Genomic DNA, 20923 nt, shown 5'->3' with positions numbered 1-20923 from the left:
TCTTACTCTCCGGGTTGCCCTCTTTGTATCATGCAATTGCATCAAGGACCAGGGGAGGAAGTATAGAGGCCGTATGAATTAGACAGTGCCCAAAGGAGAACTAGCATGGTATCCCTTAGTATTGGTAAAAATTTAACTATACTCATTTAGCTCCTCTTTGACAGACTAGGCCAAATATGGAGGCCTTAATCAGCCTTTAAAAACAACAACAAACCTCCCCCCCCCGCTCCCCCCAAAAAACAACAACCCCTCAGTCCTTACTCAAGTAAACACCCAAGTTCATTGGGAGTTTGCTGAGTCAGGACCTCAGGCTTGGTCCACAGAGAATATGAACTGCATAGCTCACTGGGAGCCTAATCTCCCCTACCAGGAGTATTATGTATTTATTTGGCAGATAGAATGCGAAGAGGGGCCTTAAGACATATCAGTGAAACATAAAAATATGAAACGAGAGACCAGAAGCTCATTTAGATGCTTTTCAGCCACTTGCTGCTGTAAGATGGGCGGGGGAGGGAGGGGGAGGTGAGAGGAGATCTGTGTCTGGCAAAATGGAATTTTAAGGGTGTCAGCTAGAGAATGATGAAAATATCTCAGTCAAGTGACAAGAAGCCAGTGGCACATCAAATAGCAAAGGAGGACTATGCAGATAACAGCTGTCTGACAAGGGAACAGCTTCCACTGATTGGATGCCGTCTCCAAGGAACGTAGACTGATTCTTTGCTTCCTGACCTTGAAAATGGAAATAATTTTAGAGGCAGCGTTCTCCCATTTGCAGAAGTGTAAGCACATTTGTTTCTTTCAAATTCATTTGGATACATATGACAGAGTCCATGAGAGGGGAAGGTTACTCCTCATTTATCAGAGAGTGTTTTACTGTCCCCACAGGGGCCAGCTGCAGTTTTTAATATAAGTGACAGATTTAAGTTCTGGGGTTGACTTTTGTTTCACATAAAAGATGAGACAAAGGCTGAGGACATGGCTGAGATCCTGGGGATAAGAGGGAGATATGTTCTGAGCAAAATTTTCTCACACATTGGGTGTGTGTTTGTGTGGGGAGGAGAGAGGAAGAGTGACACGTTGTGGGGCTGAAGTCAATGCTGGGGGAAGAGTGAAAATAAAACAGCATAATTTCACTGGCACTCTTCCAGCTAACCTAAGCAAACAAGAGGGAAGTCTGAATATCACAGCATGCTTATAGCAGCCATCCTAAATTTTCCCCATTCAGAATTCTTAAAGAAAACTCTATACAAACAAGTATTTTCTTTGCTTATTACCAAAGTAAACAGAATTCTGCCAGGAATTCTGGCCATACCTCTGAGGATTGCTCTTCACTAAGGTCTAGAACTTGCAAGGAACTGAGCACTTCTTAAACACTGCTGAGCACCCGTATCTCCCACTGAAGTCCCTGGGGGTTGATGGTACTCAGTGCCTTCCAGGATCTGTAGAATCTCTGACTAGGTGGGGCAAGGCTGGGCCCTTTTAATTTGATATCCTACTTGTCCATGCTCACCATTTTAATACAAAGTATAGTTGCAAGATGAAAACAGGATGATTAAAATGTCCATTGTGGTTTATTGAACTGAACTCAATTTGCAGCAGCCTATATTCTGTCCCTATCTCACTCACTACCCCTTTCAGCCAAGATGAATGTAGGGCTACGTTTATATATGTTCATAATCAGTGCTTCAACTACCTGGGCTCTTCTGCTGGACTGAGCACACTGCAGACCAGCAGGGGAGAGCAAAGTAGGGTTACCATCCGTCCGGGTTTCCCCGGACATGTTCCGGCTTTTTCAGCGTTAAATGGCCGTCCGGGGGGGATTTCTAATCAAGTAGAAATGTCCGGGATTTCCCCCTTCCCCTCATGCGGAGTGCAGTACGGCTGATTGGACACCTGGCCTGATTGAAAGCCGCTCACAGCCACTAGGGCCTCTAGCAGCCAGAGTCCCTCCCCCTCCCCCGCTCCCTCCTCCCTCACAGAGCAGCACGGCTGTGTTTGATTCCAGGTGGAGCCTGCATTTCTCCCTCTGCTGAGTGAGCGGGGGGAGTAGGGCAGGCGGCGGGGTGTGTGTGTGTGTAGAGGCTGCAGGGGCAGGGCAGGCAGGGGGCGCAGATGCTGCAGGGCGAGTGGGGAGCAGGGGGCACAGAGGCTGCAGGGGCGGGGGGGTGCAGAAGCTGCAGGGCAAGTGGGGAGCAGTCGGGCACAGAGGCTGCAGGGGCGGGGGTGCACAGAGGCTGCAGGGTGAGGAGGAGCAGGGCAGGCAAGGGCATAGGGGTTGCGGGGCGAGTGGGAAGCAGGGAAGCACTTAGCAACCCCCAACCAAGATCAGAGCGGGAGGGAGGAGGGGGAATGCAGGGTGCTCAGAGGAGGGGGCAGAGTTGGGGCAGGGACTTTGGGGAAGGTGTTGGAATGGGGGCAGAGAAGGGGTGGGGTTGGGGCGGGGCCGGGGCCGGGGCCGGGGAAGGGGCGGAGTTGGGGGCGGGACCGGGGCCCCGTGGAGTGTCCTCTTTTTTAAATGTTTGAATGTGGTAACCCTAAGCAAAGTGACTTCACTTTTGCAGTTCTGGTTCCAACAAGGGGTTCAGCCTCCAGCATAGCTATGTCCTGTGCATGGGTCTAAATTCCACCCTGTTTGATGCGGTTTCCAAGGGACTAGCTGGCAGCCCACAATGGGTGGAGAAGAGCATGCTCTGGCCTCTCCCACCAGAACCAGCTCCCCAGCATGCACCTGCACCGAGGGCTGCTAGGAAGGGGGCTGTTCTGCAAGCTCTAAGTCAGATAGATCAGATTATTCTCCAGTGGTGCAATCCAGCTAATTTATGGGTGGAATAAAGGATCTAGGTTTTTAGAGCAGCTAATTAAGGGTGAAATGCTAGAGGTAGAGGTGCAATGAAAGGCACATGACAGCACCCTGGGTGCACTGTGGAATGGCCCACTCCTAAGTGCAGAGGTGCACCTGGGACACAGGCCCACAAACATACATGCTGTATGGCAGAAACCACCACCCATGGCCACTATTCCTGTCCCTATCCTGCAGTAGATAAGTCCCAGCTACAGTAAGTTGGAGCTGAAGGGTCTGTTCTTCAGGTACTCCAGTAACGCGTACACGAGGCTGCCTACTCAAACTAGCTGAAGTTCACTACTGTGCAGAAGGCCAGTACGAGCCCTCAAAGCAGGCACTGAACAGAGGCAACTTTCACCTGTTAGGTGCTCTTTTCCACAGATTCCACCCGAAGTGGGGTATTAGACACATTTTTCAAATTTGCTGTCTTTTGACTGTTCTCTCTCAAGCTTTCTGAAACTGGAATGTTATTTAAAACTGGGTGAAGCAGAACCAGGACACATGGCCTACATAAAGGGGCATCAAGCACAGACAATCACCTTAGGAGGGCTGTACTAGACTTTAAGAATAACGTGTTCTTTAGTTAGACATGGCAAAGCAGAGTGAGTGCAAGTCAGATATTTTCCCAGCTTCTTTGTGGGGATGACAGCATGTTGTCAGGATTGGGCTGGGTCCTAAAGAGAACCTCTGTGCGTTCATAAGATTCCCTTGGCCTAATTGGAACTGGTGTACCACGGGGAGAAAAAGCTACAAAATTGTTTTTAAGCTCTGAGCAATTATAACACCCCTTATAGTGCCAGTATCACTAAGAGGATTTGTGCGGGATTATATCTAATATTAACATGATCTAATGCTGCACAAACACCACAGTCCACAGCAGGCCTGATTCTTCAAAGTCATCCAAATTTGGGAGAAGAGGGGGGAAAAGAATCAAAGATGGGGGAACTTTAGCTGTAATGTCATTTCTTTATTTTTTTTTTTTAAAAAAGCAAAGAATAAGTCTTAAATGAATGTTACAATTTACATGTGAAATTAACAAAAGTAAGGAAACTCAAAGTTACCTAGCTGCCACTTCAACCTCAGCTCACCCTGTTGTACAGAGATATTGTAAAGGTCTCAGAATAACATGTGATCACATATGGCATAATACTAAGGCTCAACAGGTGACTGAAGGATGGAACAAAGATCCCTAATGCTGAATCTTTGTATCTCTAGGTTTAGATTTTTTTTTAAATTTATTTTAAGAAGGCTACGTAGTCCTTTCTTTCAGGATTATTTTAATTGTAATATGATGGAGTGGGTAGACCACAACTGGTTTAGGGAGAAAATTAGCCTGCCCCTAAACAAGGGATTTATATGGGTCTGCCCTCAGTGTAGGGATTTCAGAGGCGCAGGGCTGTACGCAGCTAGTGATCATCTCACCCTCAGAAAGATGGAAGTGACAGTTTATATGAATGGCAGGAACGATGGCATTGTGATTAAGGTTATGGACTGGGAGTCTGGAGATATTGCTTCAGTTCCTGTTCTGCTACAGACGGTGTGTGACCTTGGGCACTGCACTTCATCTCTGTACCTCAGTTCCTCAACTGGTAAAACCGGAATAGCATTTTCCTGCCTTATTGGCCGGGCGGGGTTGTGAAAATACCGGGGGTTCTGAGCACCTTGTAATTAATGTAATGGGGGCTATATGGAGTACTTCAGCTAGATAGAAGGGAGAGGACATGGAAATTGTGGAGCTAGAGGGAGAAGAAACTGAATTTAGAGCCTCTGTGCCCAAACTTGGAAGCCAACAGCAGCTGGAAAAGGCTCAGGGGCCCTGAACCACCCCCTGGCTGAATAGCACATAGTACAATTCAGAGGGCGTACAAAGGTGATCTTAAAACACCTTCACAGACAGCAAATCCCAGGCCAATTGTGCACTAAGTTGATATTCCCTGGCACAGGTAAGAGTAGCCTGAGATCTGCCTTTTGGCAGCCAGAAAGCACCTGGTAAGAGGGAAGCAGTGACCCTTTTCCTCTAAGACAGCAGCAGGGAAAAGGTAGCTAAGTAGCTAAATTGGCCCTATGACTGACTCTAATGGGGACACTATGGCTGACTATGGAGCCTGGAGGCCTGTTTTGTCTAGTAGTGCAAAGCATCTGCAGTACGAGGTGAAGGAAATGAGGCTAAGTTGTGCTGCATTATACATCACCTCGGAGTTTGGCTCTGACTATAGCCTGGCCTGACCATGCTCTTACAAGTATTGTAATTGATTGATTAATAGGATACGTTCATATTAGCCCCTTGGTAGACTTTATGTCACTAGTATATTATATTTATTTTGCAGAGACAAAATAAGTACAGCCAACTGAACTCTAATCCATCCTATTGAAACCCACTCAGGGAATAAATTCACTTCCCAATATACATCAGGTGAGGCTATAATATCTGAACAGGTAGCATCAAGGACTATGGCCCAGGTTCTCTGTTGCATCCACTTTCAGCTGCATATGGGGGAGCAGAGAGATGTCATGGAGCAAGTTACAGCTGCCCGATTCTATGGCTACATCAGCCGAGTATGATGAAATTCAGATACACAGATCAAGACAAACTGTTAGTTCTTTGGTGTTTGAATTGGCTGTACATTGGGTGGGATTTCACTCGATAGGGAATTGACTTACAGTGAAACTCTGCTTATAGTGAAGTGGTATGAAAGTCATAGGAAAATGGAGGCATAAAGCAAATGAACTCCCATAAAGCACTGCAGCAGCATTTCTGAAGAGAATTTTTTGGGGGCCATTTGATTTTTCAGAAAAAAAAATAGTTTTCCATGGAAGGCAGGTACGTTTTGCAATAAATAAATATTGTTTAATCAAAAACCTGATTTTAAGAACATTTTCAGATAGCCCTAATTCAGAGGACTTATGCACAGGGGTTAATGCCCCACAGTGAAGTTTCAATCTACTAGTGCTAATATCCTTGGTTGCAATTATCACCTAGGAAATGAGTGTTAATGTAGATTTTTGCATTCAGAGGGCCAGATGTTCAGCTGGCGTAAGTTGGCGCAGCTGCAGTGACTTCCATAGAGCTGTGCCAATACATGCCAGCTGAGGATTCAGCCCAGAATTTATTAGATTCCAGTTTACCTTAAGAGTTAAAATAAAGCAATCCAGACACTTTGCATCTATGTGGTCACTTTAACACCAGTTCATTTAGCTGGAAGATGTTGTAGGTCAAACTGATGAGTGGTTAAGCAGTAACAACATAGCAGCATGCAGGATCACGTATTGTCCGTTTTATAGATTTTGTTGTTCTTCTTTTAAGGGAGGCATTTCTGGAAAGGAGCTAGCAAGAAATATGGTGACTTGACTTAATATAGCAACTAGCTTTGGCCTGTGGCCCCTTTAGTTTAGCAAACGGCTGCTTTCCTTTCTTCAGTAAAACACTCAGATTGATCGGATAACTTTTTAAAATGGTGTCAAAGGGAAGATGGCCTGATGCCTAGGAAAAAAATATATACTAATTTGTAATTTTAAAATGTCAGATTTCTGTGAAGGGAGACACAGGTGCTGTGTCTAAGTGCTACATTGCTTGAAATATAGCACAGCATACATTTCCCCGGTTTACTACACTGGCTGTTATGTTGTACCTCATAGCTTAGAATCAATAATGTCAAGGCAATTTCCTTAACATGCCATCTATAAGATTATGGAAGGGAGACAGGGGAAAGGTTTTCCTTAGTGGCTAATGCCTTAAAGTTCAAATGAGGCAATATATAGTAAAATAAATTCAATCTCTATTTTCACTCCTTGCAATTTTAGTGGAGACTAAATAAAATGGAACTGTGTTGATTCTAGCCAGTTCAATATCTCTTCACTTTCTAATAATCAAGGTCATTTTTACCTTCATGGAAAGAGAAGCCAAATATAAAATACTCATCCAGACTGAACAAAAACATTTTGCACTTTTTCAAAAGCCAGGTAGATGACTGATATATTATGTAATTCATTTCATGGCACACAGCTGAATGTTTTTTATAGATAGTGTTTAACCTTGCCAGGTTTGCACTGAGATAATCACCCCTTTGAGGATAAAAAAAAAAATCACATTTAACATTAAAGGAAGGTGGGAGGGGGGGAATCTACAGCATGCAACAGACCTATCCAGAGAGGTGATGATTAGACCGGTTTTTACTGCTATATTATTAGCCAGTGGTTGTTATAACACCAGAAATACCATGATAACTGTTTAGACTGCATTTTGGTACAGCCGGTGAGGGATGACAAAACAATAATGTAAGCTGTATTTGTGTATTTCTGTCCTGACTAATAGGGCTGGCAAATAGATTTATAAAAGTTTGCTCATATTTAGTGTTGGAGATATTCTAAGACTACTGGAGCTTCACTTGTGTTTGAGTTTATGATGTTAATTGATTAGTGGTGCTGGTATCTGCTGGTAAGGGATACCAAGCAAGGGGATAAGAGGAAGGGCAAAGGAACTGTAAGGCCTGGTCTACACTACAGGGTTAGGTCAAATTTAGCTGCGTTAGGTCGATTTAAAAATGAATGCGTCCACACAACCAACCTGTTCCGTCGACCTAAAGGGCTCTTAAAATCGACTTCTATACTCCTCCCCGGCGAGGGGAGTAGCGCTAAAATTGACTTTGCTGGGTCGAATTTGGGGTAGTGCGGACGCAAATCATCAGTATTGGCCTCCAGGAGCTATCCCAGAATGCTCCATTGTGACTGCTCTGGACAGCACTTTGAACTCCGATGCACTAGCCAGGTACACAGGAAAAGTCCTGGGAACTTTTGAATTTCATTTCCTGTTTGGTCAGCGTGGCGAACTCAGCAGCACAGGTGACCATGCAATCCCCCCAGAATCTTAGAGCATAGAATGTTTCTATGCTCCCCCTATCATCTCCGTCCCTGAGGTTCTTGCAGATTAGAAGGCCAAAAAAACCACACTCGCAATGACATGTTTTCCGAGCTCATGCATCCTCCCGCACTGATAGGGCACAGCTTAATGCATGAAGGCATTCAGTGGCAGAGGCCAGGAAAGAATTAAGTGAGCACGAAGAGCGGAGGCAGGATGCGATGCTGAGGCTAATGGGGGAGCAAATGGACATGATGAAGCATCTGTTGGGGCTGCAGGAAAGCCAACAAGAGCACAGACCCCCGCTGCATCCATTGTATAACCGCCTACCCTCCTCCCCATGTTCCATAGCCTCCTCACCCAGACGCCCAAGAACACGGGGGAAAGGGGGTGGGAGGCTCCGGGCACCCAGCCACTCCACTCCAGAAGATGGCCCAAGCAACAGAAGGCTGTCATTCAAACAGTTTGATTTTTAGTGTGGCTCCAATAAGCAATGTGGCCTTGTCCTTCCCTCCTCCCCCACCCCACCCAGGCTACCTTGTCCATTCTCTCTTTTTATTTTTTAATTAATAAAGAAAGAATGCATGGTTTCAAAATAGTTACTTTATTTCGAATGGGGTGGTGGTGGTTGGCTTACAGGGAATTAAAATCAGCAAAGGGGGCGGGTTTGCATCAAGGAGAAACACACACACCTGTCACACTGAATCCTGGCCAGTCACGAAACTGGTTTTCAAAGCCTCTCTGATGCACAGCGCGCCTTGCTGTGCTCTTCTAATTGCCCTGGTGTCTGGCATGAAACGATTGTCTGCCGTTGCTTTCACGGAGGGTGGGGCGACTGAAGACATGTACCCAAAAACCACCTGCGACAATGTTTTTGCCCCATCAGGCACTGGGAGCTCAACCCAGAATTGCAATGGGTGGCGGAGACTGCGGGAACTGTGGGATAGCTCCATAAGTCGATGCTAGCCACGGTAATGAGGACGCACTCCGCCAACTTAAAGCGCTTAGTGGGGACATATGCAATCGACTGTATAAAATTGATTTCTAAAAATCGACTTCCATAAAATCAACTTAATTTCGTAGTGTAGACATACCCTAAGTCTGGAAGGCACCTTTGCCCTATAGGGGAAATACATCAAGGGGGAAATTCACTCCTGTGCAGCAGTCAGGATAATGCCCATGCATCATTTAAGCCCCAATGCTGATCTCAAGATCTTCCATGGGAATTAAAGGGCACAGAAAGCAAGCACAAGGGTGAACTTCACCCAGAAAAAGGAAAAATGTTTCCATGTTTTGGTCTTAGTATGTAGGGATGGGCAAATCAGTTCTGATTAAAAACTTCCACACAAAAGGGAACCAAGCCTAAAACCAAACTCTTAACCAAATATCTCAGTTTGCAACTTGAGTAACTTTTAAAAAAATATTGTAAATTCCCATGCTACCTATGCACTTTCTGCTTCTGGCCACATGTGGGACTGGCTGATGGTATAGTTGCACTTCCAATGAGAAAAATCTGTTCTTATGCTATTTGCAGTCCAAACAGAAGCAGGAAATTTTGGAAGCTTTTTCCTCCATAGATTTTCTACTCAATTTTTAAAGACCTTGAGATTTGGATAGTTCAGAAAGGCATTCAGATTTTAGGGTGCTAATTAGAACTGGCCAAAAGCCATCTCAACCAATTGAGGATTCCTTCTGTTTAGTGGCTTTTAGGCCACTACACCCAGCTGATGATTTTTGCTACTGAAACAGCCCCCTGCGGTCAGAGACAAGATGGGTGAGGTAATATCTTTTATTGGACCAACTTCTGTTGGTGAGAGAGATAAGCTTTTGAGTTTACACAGAGCTCTTCTTCCAAAGATTGGGCAGCAAGGTGTAATGGGTGAAGTGTAAAGGTGGCATAAACCTCAAAGCCACCTTAGCGCCTGCCTCTCTTTGCAGCATTGACTGCTTTAAAAGGAGTGTCCGTTTGTGGTGGGGCTCAGTCTTCACTTCTAAAAACTCAAGGTGACTCCCACCAAAGTGTTGAAATGCACTGACTCACTGAAGCATGCTGATGCTTAAACAAGGCAACTGGAGCTTGTCCACAATTTGGCTTCCTGGTCTGGCTCTGCTCTTGCTCTCGCTCTCGTTGGGTAAAATTCACTCCAGTGCAGAGGGCACTCACAAAGCTTGTTCTACACAGGAATCCTATTTAAGCCCTATTTTAAGGATTTAGGCTTTATGCCCTGGGGCAAATTTCACTTAAAGTTATTCATTAACTTTGGGGCCATTTGCTTATTAAAAAGTTCTTTGAAATAGTCCATTTAGTCATAAAATTATATGTTCAAAAAGGTAACAGTTGAGAACCTGAAATCTTCACTAAGACAATTTCCAAAAGCCACTCCCTGTCTTAAGGGACCATTTTAAAAGATCCCTAAGGTATCTAGTACACTTCTGTTTGACCTTTCATTAAGGACTATATCTAGTAGGTAACAATTCCTGCTGGTCTCAAGTGGTGGCTTAAGATCAGATTTCATTGTAGTTAAACATTTTGGAAACACCATCTTTAAAATATGCTTCTCTTCCCAATACAGAAGAGTGGGAGTTTAGACTACAATTTCCTTAATTTTACTAATGAAAATAACAAAGGGCCAGATTGTTCCAGAACAACCTCTGTAAAGTAAATAACCAAGCTGTGATCCAGAAAGATCACTTAATCACACACTAAACTTTAAGCCCATGAGTGCTTTCCCTAAAGTCAACATGACATGCTTAAGTTAAGCACATGCATAAGTGCTTTATCAATTGAGGTCTGACTCCACAAGTGGTCCCATTAGTTTCAACAGGGCTTCTTGCAGAGGGAAATACTTCTTCACAATGGCGGCAAAATTAGGCCCATAATTTGCTGAAATCAAATAATTTGAAAAGCATGGGTCCAAATCCTTACTTGTGTGAATGAGGACCACCCTCACAAGTAGCCTCAACTTCAGTGGGAATAATTCAGTGCATGAACTGTACTCAGCTGAATAGAAGGTCGTAGGATCAGGTCTGTCTCACCTGATATTTATCAGGTGTCTAGATCAGAAGCAGAGGTTTATTTCTTCACTAAATCCATATATGGTTCTCAATGGGGATGGGACAGAGAAATCACTGGTTATATGAAATACAAACTATTCACTATATCCATATGCACTATCAAGAACCATGGCAAGCATAATTAGTAAAGGCTTAGATGCCTAGAGGGACCTTGGCATTACAACCCTCAGCATCACTGCCTAATTTTAGTTGCCTATTAAAAAACCCACATCACAGGAACATCACTGAATTTCACAAAGCCTGAGTTAGGCACCTAGGCTCCCTATACAATGATTGGGGAGAGATGCATTAGAATGAAATTCACAAAAGCCAGCATGCTAGGTGGGAAGCCCACTAAAATAGCCAACGGGAGATATCAAGGGCAGAGGTGTATGCTAAGCTATGCCCCTCTTAGAGATAGGCACCTAAGTCCTGGTTACAGGGAGGAACCAATCTCTGCTTGTGATTCTCAGGTGTGAACTCTCTTCTGGAGTTCGATACTTAAGATGGGGGTAGGGTGTGTGCAAGGAATGACAGGGAGAGGAGGATCTCCCATACAACTTAGCCTAAAGGTTAGAGCACTGAACTGGGATCTCCTACATCCCAGGTGAAGTCCCCTCTTGACCTGATAAGGAAGAGTGATTTGAAAAGGGATCTGCCACCTCTCAGGAGCAGCGGCAGCTCCAGGCACCAGCGCTCCAAGCACGTGCCTGGGGTGGCAAGCTGCGGGGGGCACCCTGCCGGTCCCTGCGAGGGCGGCAGTCAGGCAGTCTTCAGCTGCTTGCTTGCGGGAGGTCCGCCGGTCCCGTGGATTCGGCAGTAATTCGGCGGCAGGTACACCGAAGCCGTGGGACCGGCAGACCTCCCTAGGGTGACCAAATCACCCAGGTCAAATATCGGGATGCGGGGGAGGGCGTGGCGGGGGGGGCAAAGCAAAAAAAAAATACCCCCCCCCTTCCTCCACAAGCGCTGGAGGGAGGCCCAGGAGACGCAGGGGGAGTGCGGGGCCGGGATGAGTGAGAGTCCGGCCTGGCCCCGAGTGCAGGCAGGACTCGGGCGGTAGGGAGAGTAGGGGGGCAGCCCGTGGGGCCAGGCGGCGGCTGTTCTCCCCCCCTGGGCAGTGGGACTCGGGAGCAGCCGCTGCTGCAGCTCCCACTGCCGCGGGGGGAGGAAGCGGCCGATGGCCAAGCTCGGCGGCTGTGGCTCTGTCACCCGGGCCCGAACCCCCTGAGCCTGGGTCTGCTGTGGGGACCCAGCAGCGCGCACGCTGCGCCCAGCCCCTGGCCAGTTGCGTCTGGGCTGGCTGCCCAGCTGGTGCAATCCCGCGGGCGGCCCCGGAGTGGGGACAGCAGGCCCCAACCTCCCCGTCCTGCTCAGGTCCCGCAGGGAAACGAATGGGGCTGGGCTGCCGATGCCTCCACCCCGGGGCTGCCGCGGGATTGCACCAGCTGGGCAGCAGCCCAGATGCGACTGGCCAGGGGCTGGGCGCAGTGTGTGCGCTGCTGGGTCCCTGCAACAGGCCTGGGCTCGGGGGGGGTCGGGCCCGGGCGCCAGAGCCGCAGCCGCCAAGCGCCATGGCTGCTTCCTCCGGCCGCGGCAGTGGGAGCTGCAGCAGCAGTTGCTCCCGAATCCCGCTGCCCAGGTGGGGGAGAACAGCTGCCGCCTGGCCCCGCCTGCTGCCCCCCTACTCTCCCTACCACCCGACTGAGTCCTGCCTGCGCTCGGGGCCAGGCTGGACTCTCACTCACTCCAGCCCCGTGCTCCCCCTGCGTCTCCCGGGCCTCCCTCCAGCACTTGTGGAGGGAGGAGGAATGGCGAGCCTGGGGAAGAGGTGGGGATTCGGGGAGGGAGCCAATGGGGGAAAGAGGGGGCGGAGTCGGGGCGGGGGGGCGCCAGCACTTCCGTGCTCCGGAGTATTTGCTTGTTTGTCCAGTGTCCCGACCTAACATTGGTCGGGACGCGGGACAAACAAGGAAATATCGGGACAGTCCCGATAAAATTGTGACGTCTGGTCACCCTGGACCTCCCGCAGGCATGCCGCCGAATCCGCGTGACTGGGGACCTCCTGCAGATGTGCCACCGAAGGCAGCCTGCCTGCCATGCTTGGGGCGGCAAAAAAGCTAGAGCCACCCCTGCTCAGGAGAGTTCTCTAACCACTGGGTTGTGGGTTATTTTGTTGTGGGGTTTCCCCAATTTCTCCTGGGGAAGCTGTTGCACTTTAGATTAAATAATTAAAGGGTCATTGGCTGACACAGAGAGAGAGAGAGAGAGAACATATGTGAGCAAGCAAGCATGAGACTACCCATCAGGTTATAGTCAGAGCATTCACCAGGAAGTGCTAGACCCAGGAGCCAGTTCCCCTGCTCCAATTACTTTGCTCATGTATCCACAATGGAACAACTTCAACAAGAGAAGGAGGGAGCCCCACATCAGACTATCCCATAGCCCACTGATTAGAGCACTCATCTGAGAAGTGATCTGAGATCCCAGTTTAAATTTCTCCTCATCAGGCAGAACTGGGAGTTGACCCAGGGGTTTCCTACATCATAGGTGATTACCGTAACCACTGGGCTAAAAGTTGAGGGAGCTTTTCCTTCCCACCATGGCCATGTTGTAATAGCTTGCCTGCAGGGCCTGATCTGGTAGGCAAATTCAGAGAAGACTTATTGGATCAGGCCCTGCAGGCAAGTTACAGAGGAGCATCTATCTTCTTCCCCCAGTTTGTGGAAGATTCTGGGGCTTAGGCAGGAGATGGAGTCCAGATGCCTACAGGGAAGCAGCAGCTCACATGCCCAGAGGAAGAAACAGGTGGCTATGGACCTTTTTCAGCAAAATGTTAAGTGCTTAGGGAGCTTCTAGGCACCTCCAGTGTTAGGCGGGGGGGCTGTGTATTGCAGAGGTGCACAAACTGGGACTTAGGCACTTAACTCCTTTTGTGCACCGAGGCTTAAATTAGTAAATACAAGGGCCAAATCTGGCAAATCTTTACTCTTGTGATTAATGCAGGGAAGAGTCTAATTAAGGTCAATAGCACTATTCACTTGAGCAAGGATTATTCATCAATTCACCACTTGTGCAGACAGTCAACATGTGGCCTATGACCCAAAATAGGGCTTAAATGGTGCCGATGCCTTTTGCTGCCTCTCTTCAGTGGAAGAAATTTCCCCTTTAAGAAAGGGTTGGCAGGATCAGGCTCAAGGATAGCATATTATTACCAGTAGATGTGTGCTTTTCTTCATAACAGCTTAATTTACCCTGTTTCTTAAATGCATGACCAGCTAAACAGAGAGGCCAGATCAAGTCTGATGCAGCTTAAATCACTTTGTAGACTATAGTGGACATCCTCAAATCTCATTATGGCCTTAGGCCTTGTCTACACTCCCTTTGCATCGTTAAATCTTTTGTCGCTCAGGAGTGTGAAACACCCCCTGAATGACAAAAATTTTAACGACGAAAAGCACCAGTATGGACAGCACTTTGTTGGCGAGAGATGCTCTCCCACCCATGAAGCGATCATCCTTTATTGGGGGTGGTTTTATTTTGTTATCAGGAGAGCTCTCTCCTGGCAACAAAGAGCAGTTATACTGTGTGCGCAGTGTAGTCATAGCCTTAAGTGACTGATAGATGTTAGCAAGTAGAAGAACTAGATGTATTCTCTGAACAGATGCTATTGTTACAAACTATGTGAAACCCTTCATTTAAGATAGTTATAATAGACAGTTAAGGGGCCACAACTAAAACAAGGCCTAACTGGGTTGTGGCCATGTGGATGAAGGGAGTTTCCCCAACGGGGTAGTGAGAGTAGGTGTGTGTGGGTGTGCAATTCATGAAGAATCTGAGAACAGATTGTGACGTTGCACTCCATATGCTTTATAAAAATAGTGTGAATAGGTTGAAACTGGAATACGTTTTATGCAAAAGGTCTCTTGTAAGGTATCATTACAAAGCGTATACTCTACTGAGTGTGTTCATCCTATTTGTATGAATGTATCATTCTTGTATCTGAAACTAGAAATATGAAGTATTACTCTGAAGTCCTATTGTAATTATGCAAAGTGTGTGCAATTAATGGTGGCTGGGAATCTTGATGGCTCCCATTAACTAGGACAATTGGTTGTGAATGGCTCTGTTTACTTGCAAACCTTCCTGGGTAGTGCCAGCCAGCCTTGGAAGAATGGAGACTAGGGGTCTCACAGGACATGTGACCATGTCACATGATACTGGAATCCATCTTAAACCTGGTGCTTTTCCATTTAGCGGGAGGAGTGGGAACCCAGAGAGAGACAAAGGATTCCCTCCTTATGCCAAAGTTATAAAAGGGAGTGGAACAGAAAAGAGAGGTCCCAGTCATGTGGAATCCCCTGCTTTTCACCTAAGATGCCTGCTGGAACTAACAAGGTCTGTAACAGGGGAAAGGATTGGGCCCAGACTAGGAAGAAGTCTAGTCTGTGAAAGAAGCTTATTGGAACATCTCTAAGGGTGAGATTTACCTGTATTCAGTTTCTTAATGTATTAGGCTTAGACTTGCGTTTTGTTTTATTTTGCTTGGTAACTTACTTTGTTCTGTCTGTTATTACTTGAACCCACTTAAATCCTACTTTTTATACTTAATTAAATCACTTTTGTTTATTGATAAACCCAGAGTAAGTGATTAATACTTGGGGGAGCAACAGCTGTGCATATCTCTCTATCAGTGTTATAGAGGGCGGACAATTTATGAGTTTACCCTGTATAAGCTTTATACAGAGTAAAATGGATTTATTTGGGATTTGGATCCCACTGGGAGCTGGTGTCTGGGTGTTGGAGGCAGGTGAACTGCTGAGCAGTTTTTGGTTAAAGTCTGCAGTTTTGGGGGCGTGTTCAAACCCTGGGTCTGTGTTGCAGCAGGCTAGCGTATCTTGCTCAACAAGGCAGGGTTCTGGAATCCCAAGCTGGCAGGGAAAACAGGCTCAGAGGTAATCTGAGCACATCAGGTGACAGTCCCAAGGGGGTCTCTGTGACCAAACCCATCACATAGAGAAGAATGAAGAGAGAGGCAAAAGCAAAAAAGGCAGCCAATAGCCTGTGAGCACAGCGTGACTGCTAGAGAACATGCCTCGGAATCTGCTGGCTAAAGAGGCTTGAGCTTGTAAGCTAAGAAACTGCTCCTTTTGTTTTTGGTTCCTCTTGCGTTTGGAGAAGATGGACTTTGTCCACCCTTGTAAATAAACAAGATTGCATCATTGAATACCAGACTCCATCAATTTCTGCTTCCAACTGGCAAAACCCCAGATCCCCAAACTTAGACTCGCCACTAGGATCAAGAAGAGGCAACACTATGATTGTTCTTCTGTCTTTGGGCCTTCTTGATCCTCAGCAAGAGGATGCATTCCTGAATAAAGTTTACAGTCATTTTAGCCATCACCACTATATATATACATGAGAGAGAGGGGCTTAAATAAAACAGGCTTCTGTTCACATAAGAGTAGAAAGGAAAAGAAAAATGTAAAAGAAGTGAGGTACGAAGGCTTAGCCATCAACATTGAGCATGCATATCTGTACATATATAAACAATATTTGGTGCCATAATAATTCAGCTTTACAGTTCTTGCACCTGAAATGATGATGACAGCACACCACTATAAAATATGTAGCCACTATTCTAATGCATGAATAAGTAACGTAACATTTTAAGACTTCACAGAAAAGTGAGAGTCGCTACAGGAGAACCCATTAAAATATAGCAATTGTAGAATAAAGTTGTATTAGAACAAGTCACTCACCATTAGGGGCACTGCTTTGTGGCACATCTGGGGATTAGCTCTTCAGCAGTCTGATGCCCCCTCCTTTGATTGCTCACTCCTTGGTGTCTCTCTCTGGACTTGGTTGCTCCCTCTTCATGGTTTAGCTCTCCAGCCAGGTCACTATGATACCCCAGAAAGAAAAAAACTTAAGTTAGTCCTGAGAGACTAAGTCAGGCAGTCTTCTGAGCCATAGCAGTCTGTGCCACTGTCCCAGTGGTCAGTAGGGGAACCCAGGCCCACTCACTACAAGTTCCAGCATAGGGGCCCTATGCCCTAACAACCATAACATCAGACCCTGTTGCTGATTCCTCCCTATCTCCTGGCCCACCTCTGGGTTGCCATTGGAACTTCCTCTGCAACTTGTGGCTACTTCATCCCTCTCAGGTTCTTGCCACAGTCAGTATCTGAGACAGGATCATAGGGGCTAGTCACCCACCTAGACTTCCTCTTTATATATAGCTACTTCACTAGGGAGTGACTGTAGAGTTTTTCCCAGTAATCCCTTCCTGCTGTCACCTTATTGGCTTTATATTCAGTCTGGCTCTGCCCAGCTAGACTTCATCAATTAGCCTTTATCAGGTCCTGGCTCTCCTCCGGGTGCCACCTAACACAGGGTTAACTGGCCCTTCTTACCTCAGGCCTTGTGTGGTATAGACACCCCATCACAAAGTCCTGGGGTGTATTGTTATTGTTCATTATTTCTAGTATGGGGCCAGGACTTCACCCCTTCTCTTTGTATGCATGAGGCAGAGGAAAAGAAAGTGGACACTCACAGCAACTGTCCCAAGTGCACTATCATATCTACATAGCCTGCTGCTCTCTGTCTGCTGAGCTGCTACTACTCGTTCACATTCCAACAAATGCTAACATGATACATGAAGAAGAGAATTAGATATTTGTTGAAGTGACTGTATATTTTCAGACCCACTCCCTTCCTTCTTTTCCTGCCAACTATTGCAGCCAGCACCTCCCTTCCTGAATCTAAATGAAAACTTTTTGACAGCCATGTCTAGCTGGATGTGCAACAAAAATTCCTGGGGATGCAAATCTTTTCTTTGGCTTTGCTCTGCAAATCTAAAGAGGTCTTACAGTTATTATTCCTCATTATTGACCTCATTCAAACAACAATCTATCCTCTCTCATACTTTGTCTCCAGCCTATACACCAGTGCTGATTCTCTTTTGCAAACAGTAATCTACAATATCACATCACAGATTCTCTTCTCCACAAGGTAACTTTAGCTTAACATGTGAGTCTTGCCTTGTGAAACTAGAGGGCTGGCTCTTATGATCCTTACTCATATGAGTAGTCCTTACTATTACTAAATATGACTCATATGAGTGGCAACTGCAAGATTAGACCCTTAAAAACCAAATTTTCAAGTGCGCAGCAGCCACAACTTGGGTCAGATTTTCAAAAGTGCTCTGCACCACCAGCTTCTATTGCAATCCCTATGGTCAAGGACTTCTGAAAATGTGGCCACCTACTTTGGTGCCTAACTGGGACCTGAGCCCTTTTGAAAATCTAGTCCCAATTGCAGGTGCTAAGTTGTGTGAAAATCAGGCCCAATATCTGCATGTGTTTGCATATTCCAGGACAAATCCTGTTTGCCTTACACAAGGAAGAAGCCCCATTAAAATCAAAGGAGATGGTTCTTGATGTGCATGTCCTGTCCTTTTTTTTGAGCAACCAGCTCTCGGTAGATACATGTAGCAGAGTACCTGAAATCCCCACAAATTTTAGATGTCCATGATAAAAGACAATGCCCGTGTTTGGGCCCAGGGCTATTTTTCATGTTTATTTGCTTATTTATTTCAGTAAAGTGCAATACGCCAGTTGATGTGCATCACCCATGTGCTGCATTACGGCTCTAGGTTGCCTTGGCAACTAGTGGAAAGAGTTTTGAAGAGCCAGAGAGGCCCATGCTAATGAAAACAAGCATTCAGGGAGCCTCTTCTCCAGGTGGGTGAGAAGAGGCTCCCTGCTGAGTTCCCTCACCCAGACTGCTTTCAAATAGACAGTTGTTTTGTTTTATTTTTTTCACTCCCCTCCGCTCCTTTCCACAGTAAAATGCAACTCCTGATTAAAAGTTCCGAGACAACTCTTTGAAGCCTCAGATTAATAGGTTTCTTTATGAATCCAAATTAGATGGTCAACATATTTTCCTTCAAAAAAAATATACTATTATGGAAATGTTTGTTGTTGTTGTTGCCATCTTTTACATGTTTAATCTCCCACATGTGCATCTGTGCCAGATGGTGTTGTGAGTAACAGTGGAGATAATCTTTGAATGCTGTCTTCATTAGGTTGAACTTAACCCCCAGGCTGCTGTAGATGCATGCTGCTGCCTCTCTCACTGCTCCCATTTGGCCACCAAACTGGATCATGGCAGCAGTCAAATAGTGAAGGCTTTGTAATCCTGGGCCCTCTTAATAGGCCTGATCCCCCATGTGCTCTGCACATAGAATTTCCATTGAATTCCAGTAGGATTCTATGCACAGAGATCTTGTAACTGTGATTCTAGGCTGTTGAATTCCATGAGTCCAGCCCAAGCAGCACTGGTAGTTCAATTTACCCTCCCACCATTGCACATGTACAGGGGTGGCCACATGTGAGATGTGGGTATTGTTTCTTTATAATGGTAGCATGAAGTGAGATAAAAGGAACTGGGAAAGATTCTTGGCAAAAGCTCTAACACACAGAGAGAGAGAGAGGCTTTAGAGGTAATGCTATTGGTCTCAAGTTCCTTGTTCAGTGCAGTACTGCCAATGCCAGTCGTTAAAAAATTATAAATCAGGTTGCCAGAATGATGAGATTATCTTGATCATCATGAGATTTTTAAAAATAATAACGCATTTGGGGGGGTTGTTTTTATGTGTCTGCTGGTTTTTGAGTCTTTAGGAGGGAGCTTCATACCCCCAAAGTGTACATGAATATTTCAGGGTCAAATTTGTTACCTGAAACACCCTTGCAAAAATATGGAGTTCCCCATTGGAGGCTCAGAAGGGGACATCCCTTGCCCTCTCCTAATCTCTGGAGTGGGGGAGTTGCCATTTTATCCCTTTCCATTTTCCTCACTTAGCACTATCCTCTTTCCTTCACCATCCCATCTTCCTCCCTCGATCTTCTTTCAAGTCATATTCCCACTCCACGCTCCTATACAGACTCTTATCCCTCTCCTCCCCCAGTTACATTCACCTACCCCTACAGGAAGGGGGATGTTATTCCCTTGATGTATCCTGTGGCATTTCTTTGTTTTTTTTGTCTCCTTCCGCGGAAGTGTCAGATTTGGCAATGACTGGAGCTGGGACACTGGATAGGGTGGGCTGGTGCTCTGAGGTGATACTGAGAATTCCCTTTCTCAGGTGCTTGTCTGGTGTGTCTCGCTCACATGCTCAGGGTCTGATTGCCATATTTGGAGTTGGGAAGGAATTTCCCCCTGGGATTTTTTCATCTCTCTCTATAGCATGGGGTATGGGGTCACTTGTTAGCATCAGCTGGGCATATCCCATCTAATCAGTGGCCTGCCATTGCAGGAGCCTCAGCCATTGGTGCATCTCAGCCCCTCCTGTTCTCTGCCCCCACTCCCCCCAATGGCACACAACTGTTGAGTCTCCTGCAGGCTGAAATACTTTGGTCCAATTCTGGTTGCTGGGCTTGGTATGGGAGTTGGTTAGTGTCAGTGGCCTGTAATATACAGGATGTCAGACTGGATGATATGCTGGTCCTTTCTGGCCTTCATCGCTATGACTGACTCTTTCCCTTTACAAAATCCTATCCCTCACATTTTCCCTCTGCTCCTCCCCCTACCCCAAAAAGGCTTTGAGCACCCCAAATTCCTGTGCATACTGCTCAGTCTCTCAGATTCTCTCCTGATCCCACATTCCTCTGCATGATCCTCAATTTCTCCCTGAACCCACACATTCCCCTGCACCCTACATTCTCTGGTCTCATCATAGTTTCCTGGCCAGTCCAGCTCATTAACCACAGCCCCCGGGGGAGGGGGATCATCCCTGAATCTGCCTGGCTTCAGTCTCATTGAAATCAGTGGGAGGTAGCAGTTGTCATTACTAGGGGCAGTCTCCCCTCCACATGCAAAGCCTGTAGGGAAACTATAGCCATCTTGCCTGAATGCAGTTTGGCTTCAGCCCCATTGAAAGTAGTGGGAGATGGTTGCCATTTTGAGTTAGGAAAATTTCACAGGTTTTGAAGACTGGAACCTGAGATCACACGAGGCTTTTAAAAAAAATTGAAATCCAACTCAAATCTTGCCAGGCTCATGGCCAAATCAGGAGCGTTGGTAGTGCTGCTGGTTATGAGAGCAGAAAATAGCTTTTTCTGGGATTCTTTACCCTTAAGTGACACTGTGCCAGAAACCAGCTTGTGTTG

General features: G+C 46.3%; 1 long non-coding RNA gene across 1 annotated transcript in view; it reads right to left on the bottom strand.

Moving 5' to 3' along the window:
* The window catches only part of LOC117872498, a 115172-nt gene extending 97872 nt beyond the window's left edge, over positions 1-17300 (bottom strand). Inside the window, exons 1-2 of the long non-coding RNA XR_004644495.1 lie at positions 17168-17300; positions 16514-16654 (exon numbers count right to left, since the gene is read on the bottom strand). This is a non-coding gene — a long non-coding RNA (uncharacterized LOC117872498). The remainder of the gene's footprint in view (positions 1-16513; positions 16655-17167) is intronic.
* Positions 17301-20923: the final 3623 nt, after the last annotated feature.

The sequence above is a fragment of the Trachemys scripta genome, chromosome 2, assembly GCF_013100865.1.
Source record: "Trachemys scripta elegans isolate TJP31775 chromosome 2, CAS_Tse_1.0, whole genome shotgun sequence".
NCBI classification, from domain to species: Eukaryota; Metazoa; Chordata; order Testudines; family Emydidae; genus Trachemys; species Trachemys scripta.
Note: the sequence above shows the minus strand (reverse complement) of the source record. Positions and strands in the feature narration are given on the sequence as shown.